A 13,265-nucleotide genomic window follows, 5' to 3' on the forward strand; every position below is an offset into this window, starting at 1 on the left:
CTCACTTTCTTGTAAATACAAGATTCTCCAACCACTTGTATAAACCCAAATGCTTTGATCACCTCATCAAATCGTTTGTTCCAACTCCGAGATGCTTGCACCAGTCCATAAAGGGATCGCTGGAGCTTGCACACCTTGTTATCATTCTTAGGATCGACAAAACCTTCGGGTTGCATCATATACAATTCTTCCTTAAGGAAACCGTTAAGGAACGCCGTTTTGACATCCATCTGCCAGATTTCATAATCGAAAAATGCAGCTATTGCTAACATGATTCTGACAAACTTAAGCATCGCTACGGGTGAGAATGTCTCATCGTAGTCAACTCCTTGAACTTGTGAAAAACCCTTTGCCACAAGTCGAGCTTTATAAACGGTCACATTGCCGTCAGCGTCCGTCTTCCTCTTAAAGATCCATTTGTTCTGAATAGCCTTGCGGCCCTCAGGCAGTACCTCCAAAGTCCACACTTTGTTCTCATACATGGATCCTATCTCGGACTTCATGGCTTCTAGCCATTTGTTGGAATCTGGGCCCACCATTGCTTCTTCATAATTTGCAGGTTCATTGTTGTCCAACAACATGATTGACAAGACGGGATTACCGAACCACTCTGGAGCAGCACGTGGTCTCGTCGACCTACGTGGTTCGATAGAAACTTGAACCGGAGTTTCATGATCATCATCATTAACTTCCTCCTGAACCGGCGTCGCAACAACAGATGTTTCCCCTTGCCCTGCGCCACCATCCAGAGGGATGAGAGGTTCGACAACCTTGTCAAGTTCTATCTTCCTCCCACTCAATTCTCTCGAGAGAAACTCCTTCTCGAGAAAAGCTCCGTTTTTAGCAACAAACACTTTGCCCTCGGATTTGAGATAGAAGGTGTACCCAACTGTCTCTTTTGGGTAACCTATGAAGACGCACTTTTCCGCTTTGGGTTCCAGCTTTTCAGGCTGAAGCTTTTTGACATAAGCATCACATCCCCAAACTTTAAGAAACGACAACTTTGGCCTTTTTCCATACCATAATTCGTATGGTGTCGTCTCAACGGATTTTGATGGTGCCCTATTTAAAGTGAATGCAACTGTTTCTAATGGATAACCCCAAAACGATAACGGCAAATCGGTAAGAGACATCATAGATCGCACCATCTCCAATAAAGTACGATTACGACGTTCGGACGCACCATTACGCTGTGGTGTTCCAGGCGGTGTCAACTGTGAAATAATTCCACATTGTCTTAAGTGAGCAACAAACTCGAAACTCAGATATTCACCCCCACGATCAGACCGTAGGAACTTGATCTTCTTGTTACGATGATTTTCAACTTCACTCTGAAATTGCTTGAACTTTTCAAATGTTTCAGACTTGTGCTTCATCAAGTAGACATAACCATATCTACTCAAATCGTCAGTGAAGGTGAGAAAATAACGATATCCGCCGCGTGCCTCCACGCTCATCGGACCACACACATCGGTATGTATGATTTCCAACAAGTCACTTGCACGCTCCATTGTTCCGGAGAACGGAGTCTTAGTCATCTTGCCCATGAGGCATGGTTCGCACGTGTCAAGTGAATCAAAGTCAAGTGACTCCAAAAGTCCATCAGCATGGAGTTTCTTCATGCGCTTTACACCAATATGACCTAAGCGGCAGTGCCACAAAAATATGGCGCTATCATTGTTAACTCTAACTATTTTGGTCTCAATGTTATGTATGTGTGTATCGCTATCAAGATTCAATATGAACAATCCTCTCACATTGGGTTCATGACCATAAAAGATGTTACTCATAGAAATAGAACAACCATTATTCTCTGACTTAAAAGAGTAACCGTCTCGCAATAAACAAGATCCAGATATAATGTTCATGCTCAACGCAGGCACTAAATAACAATGATTTAAGTTCATAACTAATCCTGATGGTAACTGAAGTGAAACTGTGCCGACAGCGATTGCATCAACCTTGGAACCATTACCTACGCGCATCGTCACTTCATCTTTCGCCAGCCTTCGTCTATTCCGCAGTTCCTGTTTCGAGTTGCAAATATGAGCAACAGAACCGGTATTGAATACCCAGGCACTACTACGAGAGCCGGTTAAGTACACATCAATAACTTGTATATCAAATATACCTGATTTTTCTTTGGCCGCCTTCTTATCTGCCAGATACTTGGGGCAATTGCGCTTCCAGTGACCCATACCCTTGCAATAGTAACACTCCGTTTCAGGCTTAGGTCCAGCTTTGGGTTTCTTCGTCGGATTGTCAACAGGCTTGCCGCTCTTCTTTGAATTACCCTTCTTGCCTTTGCCGTTTCTCTTGAAACTAGTGGTCTTATTCACCATCAACACTTGATGCTCTTTAGAGTTCAGACTCTGCGACTTTCAGCATCGCAAACAACTCGTCGGGAGACTTGTTCATCCCTTGCATGTTGTAGTTCAACACAAAGCCTTTATAGCTTGGCGGCAGTGATTGAAGGATTCTGTCAGTGATAACCTCTTGCGGGAGTTCAATCCCCAGCTCAGCTAGACGGTTTGAGTACCCAGACATTTTGAGCACATGTTCACTGATAGACGAGTTTTCCTCCATCTTGCAAGCATAGAATTTATCGGAGGTCTCATACCTCTCGATCCGGGCGTTCTTCTGAAAGATAAACTTCAACTCCTGGAACATCTCAAATGCTCCATGACGCTCAAAGCGACGTTGAAGTCCCGGTTCTAAGCCATACAAGACTGCACATTGAACTACTGAGTAGTCCTCCTTACGTGCTAACCAAGCGTTCTTAACATCCTGATCAGCCGTAGCGGGTGGTTCATCTCCTAGCGCAGCATTAAGGACATAATCCTTCTTCCCAGCTTGTAAGATTAGCTTAAGATTACGAGCCCGGTCTACAAAGTTGCTTCCATCATCTTTCAACTTAGCTTTCTCTAGGAACGTATTAAAATTCAGGGTGACTGTCGCGTGAGCCATGATCTACAACACAAATATATTCAAAGTGGACTTAGACTATGTTCAAGATAATTAGAGTTTAACTTAATCAAAATTATACGCCAAACTCCCACTCAAAAAGTACATCTCTCTAGTCATTTGAGTGGTTCATGATCCACTTACACTAGCTCAAGTCCGATCATCACGTGAGTTGAGTATAGTTTCAGTGGTAAGCATCCCTATGCTAATCATATCATCTATATGATTCATGATCGGCCTTTCGGTCTCATGTGTTCCGAGGCCATGTCTGCACATGCTAGGCTCGTCAAGCTTAACCCGAGTGTTCCGCGTGCGCAACTGTTTTGCACCCGTTGTATGTGAACATTGAGTCTATCACACCCGATCATCACGTGGTGTCTCGAAACGACGAACTATAGCAACGGTGCACAGTCGGGGAGAACACAATTTCATCTTGAAATTTTAGTGAGAGATCACCTCATAATGCTACCGTCGTTCTAAGCAAAATAAGGTGCATAAAAGGATTAACATCACATGCAATTCATAAGTGACATGATATGGCCATCATCATGTGCTTCTTGATCTCCATCACCAAAGCACTGGCACGATCTTCTTGTCACCGGCGCCACACCATGATCTCCATCAACATGTTGCCATCGAGGTTGTCGTGCTACTCATGCTATTACTACTAAAGCTACATCCTAGCAAAATAGTAAACGCATCTGCAAGCACAAACATTAGTATAAAGACAACCCTATGGCTCCTGCCGGTTGCCGTACCATCGACGTGCAAGTCGATATTATCTATTACAACATGATCGTCTCATACATCCAATATATCACATCACATCGTTGGCCATATCACATCACAAGCATACCCTGCAAAAACAAGTTAGACGTCCTCTAATTTTGCTGTTGCATGTTTTACGTGGTGACCATGGGTATCTAGTAGGATCGCATCTTACTTACGCAAACACCACAACGGAGATATATGAGTTGCTATTTAACCTCATCCAAGGACCTCCTCGGTCAAATCCGATTCAACTAAAGTTGGACAAACCGACACTTGCCAGTCATCTTTGAGCAACGGGGTTACTCGTAGCGATGAAACCAGTCTCTCCTAAGCGTACGAGTAATGTCGGTCCAAGCCGCTTCAATCCAACAATACCGCGGAATAAAGAAAAGACTAAGGAGGGCAGCAAAACACACATCACCACCCACAAAAACTTTTGTGTTCTACTCGAGAAGACATCTACGCATGAACCTAGCTCATGATGCCACTGTTGGGGAACGTCGCATGGGAAACAAAAAATTTCCTACGCGCACGAAGACCTATCAGGGTGATGTCCATCTACGAGAGGGGATGAGTGACCTACGTACCCTTGTAGACCGTACAGCAGAAGCGTTAGTGAACGCGGTTGATGTAGTGGAACGTCCTCACATCCCTCGATCCGCCCCGCGAACAATCCCGCGATCAGTCCCACGAACTAGTACCGAACGGACGGCACCTCTGCGTTCAGTACACGTACAGCTCGACGATGATCTCGGCCTTCTTGATCCAGCAAGAGAGACTGAGAGGTAGAAGAGTTCTCCGGCAGCGTGACGGTGCTCCGGAGGTTGGTGATGATCTCGTCTCAGCAGGGCTCCGCCCGAGCTCCGCAGAAACGCGATCTAGAGGAAAAACCGTGGAGGTATGTGGTCGGGCTGCCGTGGAAAAGTCGTCTCAAATCAGCCCTAAAACCTCCGTATATATAGGTGGGAGAGAGGGGACCTTGCCTTGGGGCTCAAGGAGCCCCAAGGGGGTCGGCCGAGCCAAAGGGGGGAAGGACTCCCCCCAAACCGAGTCCTACTTGGTTTGGTGGGTGGAGTCCCTCTTTCCTTTCCCACCTCCTCCTTTTTTTTTCTCTTTGATTTTTCTTCCAATGCGCATAGGGCCCTTTTGGGCTGTCCCACCAGCCCACTAAGGGCTGGTGCACCACCCTCAAGGCCTATGGACTTCCCCGGGGTGGGTTGCCACCCCCCCCCCCCCCCCGTGAACTCCCGGAACCCATTCGTCATTCCCGGTACATTCCCGGTAACTCCAAAAACCTTCCGGTAATCAAATGAGGTCATCCTATATATCAATCTTCGTTTCCAGACCATTCCGGAAACCCTCGTGACGTCCGTGATCTCATCCGGGACTCCGAACAACATTCGGTAACCAACCATATAACTCAAATACGCATAAAACAACGTCGAACCTTAAGTGTGCAGACCCTGCGGGTTCGAGAGCTATGTAGACATGACCCGAGAGACTCCTCGGTCAATATCCAATAGCGGGACCTGGATGCCCATATTGGATCCTAGATATTCTACGAAGATCTTATCGTTTGAACCTCAGTGCCAAGGATTCATATAATCCCGTATGTCATTCCCTTTGTCCATCGGTATGTTACTTGCCCGAGATTCGATCGTCAGTATCCGCATACCTATTTCAATCTCGTTTACCGGCAAGTCTCTTTACTCGTTCCGTAATACAAGATCCCACAACTTACACTAAGTCACATTGCTTGCAAGGTTTATGTGTGATGTTGTATTACCGAGTGGGCCCCGAGATACCTCTCCGTCACACGGAGTGACAAATCCCAGTCTTGATCCATACTAACTCAACGAACACCTTCGGAGATACCTGTAGAGCATCTTTATAGTCACCCAGTTACGTTGCGACGTTTGATACACACAAAGTATTCCTCCGGTGTTAGTGAGTTATATGATCTCATGGTCATAGGAACAAATACTTGACACACAGAAAACAGTAGCAACAAAATGACACGATCAACATGCTATGTCTATTAGTATGGGTCTAGTCCATCACGTGATTCTCCTAATGACGTGATCCAGTTATCAAGCAACAACACCTTGTTCATAATCAGAAGACACTGACTATCTTTGATCAACTGGCTAGCCAACTAGAGGCTTGCTAGAGACAGTGTTTTGTCTATGTATCCACATATGTAAATGAGTCTTCATTCAATACAATTATAGCATGGATAATAAACGATTATCTTGATACAGGAATTATAATAGTAACTATATTTATTATTGCCTCTAGGGCATAATTCCAACAAAAGGCTCCTAAGAAGATGGGGGAAATGGGGTTTTATAGAAGGGACAACCCCCCTTAGCTAGGTGTGAAAAGGGTTCAAAATGGTGCAGAATTCATATGCCTCCCTTGGGTGAAGAGTAGTCAACTTGGTGAGTTATTGGAGAGCTCCTCGAAAATTCGCGAAGCATTTATCAGTGTGAACACCTTACACCAAAACTTGAATATCTTGAGCTACACAACTTCAAATGATGTGAGGTTTTTTGGGTTGGAAAGTAAACTTCAAGGAAATTCTGTTGGTATAGCCGAAAGGCCCCGTCTATGTTCCATATGGGTGGGGCACAGCCAAAGATGAGAAGCAAAAAATCTGCAGAAAACAGATTCATTTGAAACTTGTTTTCTTCAATTCCATTTCTTCAACTTGTTTCTTCATGAGCTCATATGTTGTTGGATTCCTTCATTGTGTACGTAAGTTAAACCAGCAATAATGGAGATGAAGGCACAACCATTTCATCAAGTTTATAAGATAAACTTAAGTTAACGTTCACCTGGTCACATATAAGTTTGGTACAACTTCTTGTTATAGGTCCATCGATGGTTGGTGTAGTGTTTTTGGTTGGGATGTCCTCATCATCCTCCCCCTCTTGAAAAGGAGTCGTCCTCGACTCCCATGGTACAAAGTACGGGGATAGGTCGGACACATTGAAAGTTGGACTAACGCCATAGTCCATTGGAAGATCAATCTTGTAGGCATTGTCATTTATCTTCGCAAGAACCTTGAAAGGGCCATCTCCACGAGGCTGCAACTTGCATTTGTGCTGATCCAGGAAACGATCCTTCCTTAGGTGTATCCACACCAAGTCACCTTCTTCAAACAACATCTTCTTTCTTCCTTTGTTAGCTCTCTTTGCGTACTGCTCGGTCATCTTCTCAATGTTTTCTTTGGTCTTCTCATGAATTTTCTTCACAAATTCAGGACACTTACTTTTTTGAAGGAAAAATGTAAGGGAAACCCTGCACGGCGAGTTTTTTTGAAATAATAAGAACCCAAATTCGCGCTCGTGGGGACTTGAACCTGGGTGGTTGGGTTGTACATCCACTCCACTAGCCAAGTGAGCTAGGCTCACTTCCTTCAGCACACTTACTTGCATCAAGATTGGTTCGTTCCTGCAATGGCAAAGGCAAAAGGTCTATGGGATCAGCAGGTTTGAAACCATAAACAACTTCAAAAGGGCAAAATTTAGTGGTCGAATGTACTGCCCTGTTGTACACAAACTCCATGTGGGGGAGACATTCTTCCCGCATCTTCAGATTCTTCTTCAAAACTGCTCTCAACATCATGGATAGTGTGCGGTTGACAACTTCAGTTTGTCCATCCGTTTGTGGGTGACATGTGGTTGAAAACAGGAGCTTTGTTCCCAGCTTTACCCACAACATTTTCCAAAAATAGCTAGAAAACTTGGTGTCACGATGTGAAACAATGGTTTGAGGTACACCATGTAGCCGCACCACTTCCCTGAAAAACAAATCAGCAATGTGTGAGGCATCATCGCTCTTGTCGCATGGGATAAAATGAGCCATCTTACTAAACCTGTCAACCACCACAAAAACTGAATCACTCCCTCTCTTAGTACGTGGTAAACCAAGAACAAAATCCATTGAAATATACGCCCATGGTACACTAGGGATAGATAAAGGAGTATAAAGTCCATGATGGTTCAAACGGGACTTAGCTTTGCGTCAGATTTCACAACGTAGCACATAGCGTTCGATGTCACGTCTCATCTTTGGCCAAAATAAATGGTCAATCAATACACTCTCAGTTTTTTGGGCACCAAAATGTCTCATGAGACCACCAACATGTGCTTCCTGTAATAATAGTAAACAAACAGAGCTATCTGGAATGCACAATTTTTTAGCTCGAAACAAGAAGCCATCATGCATATGAAACTTTTCTCATCCTTTTCCCACATTGCATTTGGAATATGGTTCAGCAAAATATGTATCTTGAGCATATGATTCTTTTATACTTTGTAATCCAAGAATATTAGCATCTAGTTGGGAAAGTAAGATATGACGTCTAGACAAGGCATCGACAACAGCATTATCTTTTCCTTTCTTGTACTTGACAATATAGGGAAAAGATTATATGAATTCGCTCCTTTTTGCATGCCTACGGTTCAGTTTTAGTTGACCTCTAAGATGCTTCAAAGATTCATGGTAGGAATGTATCACAAATTCTTTAGGCCACAAATAATGTTGCCATGTCTCCAAAGATCTTACAAGTACATATAATTCTTTGTCATAAACAGAATAATTGAGATTTGGACCACTTAGCTTCTCCCCGAAATATGCAAAAGACCTACCTTCTTGCATTGGCACTCCTCCAATACCAACACCACCTACATCACATTCAATTTCAAAAGTCTTACCAAAATCGGGTAGAGCAAGCAATGGTGCGGTTCTCAACTTATCTTTCAGCTCTTGAAAGGACTTCTCTTGTGCAAGACCCCACTTGAAGGGTACTTCTTTCTTTGTGAGCTCGTTCATTGGGGGCAGCAATGGTGCTGAAATCCTTCACAAATCAACGGTAGAAACCAGCAAGGCCAAGAAAACTTCGTACTTGGCTCACATTTTGTTGAGGCATCCACTCACGGATGGACGTGACCTTCTCCTCATCTACCTCCAAACCTTGATGTGAAACAACAAAGCCAAGAAACACAACTTTGTCGGTGCAAAATGTGCACTTTTCCTTGTTAACATATAATTTCTCCACCCTTAGGACAACAAGCACACAACGGATATGTTCAACATGTTCTTCAAAAGTTTTGCTATAAATGAGGATGTCATCAAAGTAAACAACCACAAACTTGCCAATGAAGGTTCTAAGCACATGATTCATCAATCTCATGAATGTACTAGGTGCATTTGTCAATCCAAATGGCATGACTAACCACTCATACAAACCAGATTTTGTTTTGAAAGCAGTTTTCCACTCATCACCCTCTCTCGTTCTAATTTGGTGGTAGCCACTTCGCAAGTCAAAGATAGTGCAGCCACTAAGTTCATCAAGCATATCATCAAGTCTAGGTATGGGATGCCTATACCTCACGCTTATGTTGTTAATAGTTCTGCAATCCATACACATTCGAGAAGCTCCATCTTTCTTAGGCATTAAAAGAACCGGTACAGCACAAGGAGAGAGACTTTCCCTTACACGACCCTTGCTTAGGAGATCTTGAACCTGTCGTTGAATCTCCTTGGTTTCCTCTGGGTTTGTGCGGTATGGTGGACGGTTTGGCAAAGGAGCACCCAGGACCAAATCAATTTTGTGTTCGATGCCTCTTTTTGGTGGCAGCCCGGTGGTACCTCCTTGGGGAAAACATCTTCATACCCCTGCAAAATTTTAGCAACAACACTAGGAGTGGTAGAGGGTAAGTCATTAGTAGAAAGAAAATTTTCCTTGTACAAAAGTACAAAGAAAACGGAATTGGGTTCTCTCAACTCCCTCATGTCCCTTTTCCTAGCCATCATAACTAACCCATGTTTTTCCCATGTCTTGGTCAGTTTAAGCTGTGGGGTTTTATTTGGCTTTGGATTCTCTCGCTCACTATGTTGGTGGATCTCACTCAAGTGTTTCTCACTGAGTCTCTCTTTCCTTTTCATATCATCCATCAATATTTCTTCGGGTATCAAAGGGAGAAAGGATATGCGTTCTCCCTTGTATTGGAACGAGAGACGATTAGCACGGCTATTGATTTGCACATCATGATCAAACAACCAAGGTCTTCCCAGCAACAATTGACATGCTTGCATTGGCACCGCATCACATTCCACTTGATCTTGATACTTTCCAATGGAAAACTGGACAGTGACCATGCTACTTACTCGCAGCGATCCATAATCATTAAGCTATTGCATCTTGTAGGGACTTGGGTGTCTTCTTTGTTTCAGTCCCAACCTCTCCACCAAATCTGAACTTGCAATGTTATTGCAGCTGCATTGTCAACAATAATGCTACAAAACTTGTTCTTGATGGTGCCACGGGTGTGAAAAATATTATGTCGATGCCCTTTCTCTTTTCTAGATGCATTAATACTAAGCACACGACGGAAAACAAAGCAATCCCCCATGTCGGGTTGAATATCACAAGAACGTGTCTCCCTTCTCCAACTTCATGCTCAGTTTGTGTTCCACCATCTTCATGTTCACTCTCAGATTCCCATTCACCTTGTTCATTGATCAATAGGACTCTTTGGTCCGGACACTCGGAAGAGATGTGACCACGCCCTTTGCACTCTCAATATCTCGGCCGCGAGTTGATGGTACAATTGTGGAATTATTGGTACTTGCAGCACCAAAAACAACATGTTTGTCATCATTGCGAGGAGTCGGTGATGATGCCGAGGATGTTGTTGGTCGCCGCGTGACAGTAGGATTTTGCTGAAACTGAGAACTGCCATGAGAGGAACTTGGGTGCGACTTATGCCATGGTGTGGTGGTGCGGTTCAAAGATGAACGTCCATGGCCACTCCGCTGCACCTTCCTCTTTGTGCACTTTGCTTGATCCAAAATATCTTGTAGAGTGTTATAAGGAAACATCTCCACAAAATTAGAAATATCGTTGTTGAGACCATGCAAAAATCTTGCCATCTTTGACTCTTCATCTTCATGAACACGAGCACGAACCAACAGCGATTCCATCTCTTTATAGTACTCATCCACCGTGCGAGTACCTTGGGTGAGGCGTTGCAATCTGTTTCGGAGATCTCTTTGATATTGTGAAGGAACAAACCGCCTCCTCATTGATTGCTTCATTTTTTCCCATGTACCAGTGTGTTCACAACCCAACACCAGATGGTTTTCTTGTAGTTGGTTCCACCAAGTGAGTGCATAACGTGAAAACTCAACACAAGCAAGGTTTACCCTTTTTGGATCAACAAGATTGTGGATGCGAAAAATCTGATAACATTGCTCTTCCCAATCAAAATATGCATCTGGATCTTCCTTTCCCGTGAACTTGGGAACCTGCAACTTTATTCTTGCAATATTATCACGATCATCTCGACCACGACGGTCATGACGATGACCATCATCACCATATGTAGCAGCACGACGATACGGAATACCATCATAGTCATCAAACTCATCACCATGACCACGAGCAGCACGCTCATGTGGGTCACAGTAGCATCCACGAGGACCATGGCATCGCCCTCTATCATGTCCTCCTTGCGGCACTCCACGAGCAGCAGCACCACGACCTCGGGCAGCAGCATCGGCGTCTTCAACTTCCCAATGATCTCCGCCATAGTTGTTGTACTCATCTTCATGTCCTCTGTGGGCAACACCGCCCACAGAGTTTTCACCACTAGCTTCGCCGTGCGGGTCAATAAGGTCTTGTCGGTGTGGAACCCCATTGCCCCGTGCGGGTGGACGCTCATTGAGCATTCTCTCCATGGTTTGTTCAAGTTGAAGGATGTCGTTCCGCACGTGTTGAAACTCCGCACGTGAAATCGGAACCTCATCTCCTCATTGATTTTCTCCATGAACACTCGAACTAGATCCTGCCAAGTTAGTAGGGCTAAAAAGGTGGGATAGGACTTTTTTTGTGGGATCACACAACCTCACTTCTTACTCACCAAAGTTCTTATGGGTTCAAAAGAGACCACGGTTCTCCCGGATGTGTTAAAGCGTTTGAAAGACACGGATCAAAGAACTAGCTTCGGTTTTTGGTGGAGCTCTAGGTGAGGTAAACAAAGAGGGCTTGTGCTGAAATCAAGTTGATGCAAACCAAGATTTTTGATGGAAATATGAGACCTTAAACCAAGATCGAAAAGCAAACAGCTCACACAAAACTTTCTTAAATTTTCTACCGAACTGAAACGTTTGGAACTTGCTCAACACTTTCTTTCTCTCTCTTTTTTTGCACTTCTTTTCTTTCTTCTTTTTCTGTTTTTTCTCTCTTTCTAAGAAACACAATGAAATCTGGAAACTACTACAACGATGAACTTGGAGCATATCTGAAAGATGAAAAACATGCAAGGAATGCAACAACAAGATCTCAACACCAACAAGGTTTTGGGATTTATTTTTGGTGAGGCTTTGGACTATAGGACAGAAAAAATTGCAACAAAACCTACTGATCTAATGGGATGATAATAAGTTGAACTATGATAACAGATCCTACCGTGTAAACGAAAGCTCTGATACCAAGATGATAGGCACAAACCCGTTGAAGGATTCACGTCCGAGGGTGGCCCGATCTTCATGGCGTAGGATCCAATCGGGGAGGGTAACTAGCTGCAAGCAGCGGGGATAACTAGCTTTATACCCTCCAAGTTTGGATGCGACCCGTACGTTGGGGAAGGCTGACCGAAGCTACAAGAACTCCAACCCGATGTCCGAACAATCGCAGAACCACAAACCGGGACTAACCCACACAAAACGGTCGGAACCGTAGAGCACGAGGTAGGGGGAACCATAGGCTCCTTCTCGCGAATCCGAATGAACTCACAAGAACAAAGGTAGCAAGATCTCTCGGATCTCAAGCAGTCTTGGCTGCAATGCTTATAGTTGTTTTTGGTTTGACAAAAGGCTCCTAAGAAGATGGGGGAGATGGGGTTTTATAGAAGGGACAACCCCCCTTAGCTAGGTGTGAAAAGGGTTCAAAATGGTGCAGAATTCATATGCCTCCCTTGGGTGAAGAGTAGTCAACTTGGTGAGTTATTGGAGAGCTCCTCGAAAATTCGCGAAGCATTTATTAGCCTGAACACCTTACATCAAAACTTGAATATCTTGAGCTACACAACTTCAAATGATGTGAAGTTTTTTTGGGTTGGAAAGTAAACGTCAAGGAGCTTCTGTTGGTATAGCCCAAAGGCCCCGTCTTTGTTTCATATGGGTGGGGCACAGCCAAAGATCAGAGGCAAAAAATCTGCAGAAAACAGATTCACTTGAAACTTGTTTTCTTCAATTTTATTTCTTCAACTTGTTCTTCATGAGCTCATATCTTGTTGGATTCCTTCATTGTGTACCTAAGTTCAACCAACAACAATGGAGATGAAGGCACAACCATTTCATCAAGTTTATAAGATAAACTTAAGTTAACGTTCACTTGATCACATATAAGTTTGGCACGACTTCTTGTTATAGGTCCATCGATGGTTGGTGTGTGTTCTTGGTTGGGATGTCCTCATCAGATGGTCCTGCTGTCGACCTAAGCCATTCCCTGACATCTG

This window comes from Hordeum vulgare, chromosome 3H (assembly GCF_904849725.1).
Source record: "Hordeum vulgare subsp. vulgare chromosome 3H, MorexV3_pseudomolecules_assembly, whole genome shotgun sequence".
Taxonomy (NCBI): domain Eukaryota; kingdom Viridiplantae; phylum Streptophyta; class Magnoliopsida; order Poales; family Poaceae; genus Hordeum; species Hordeum vulgare.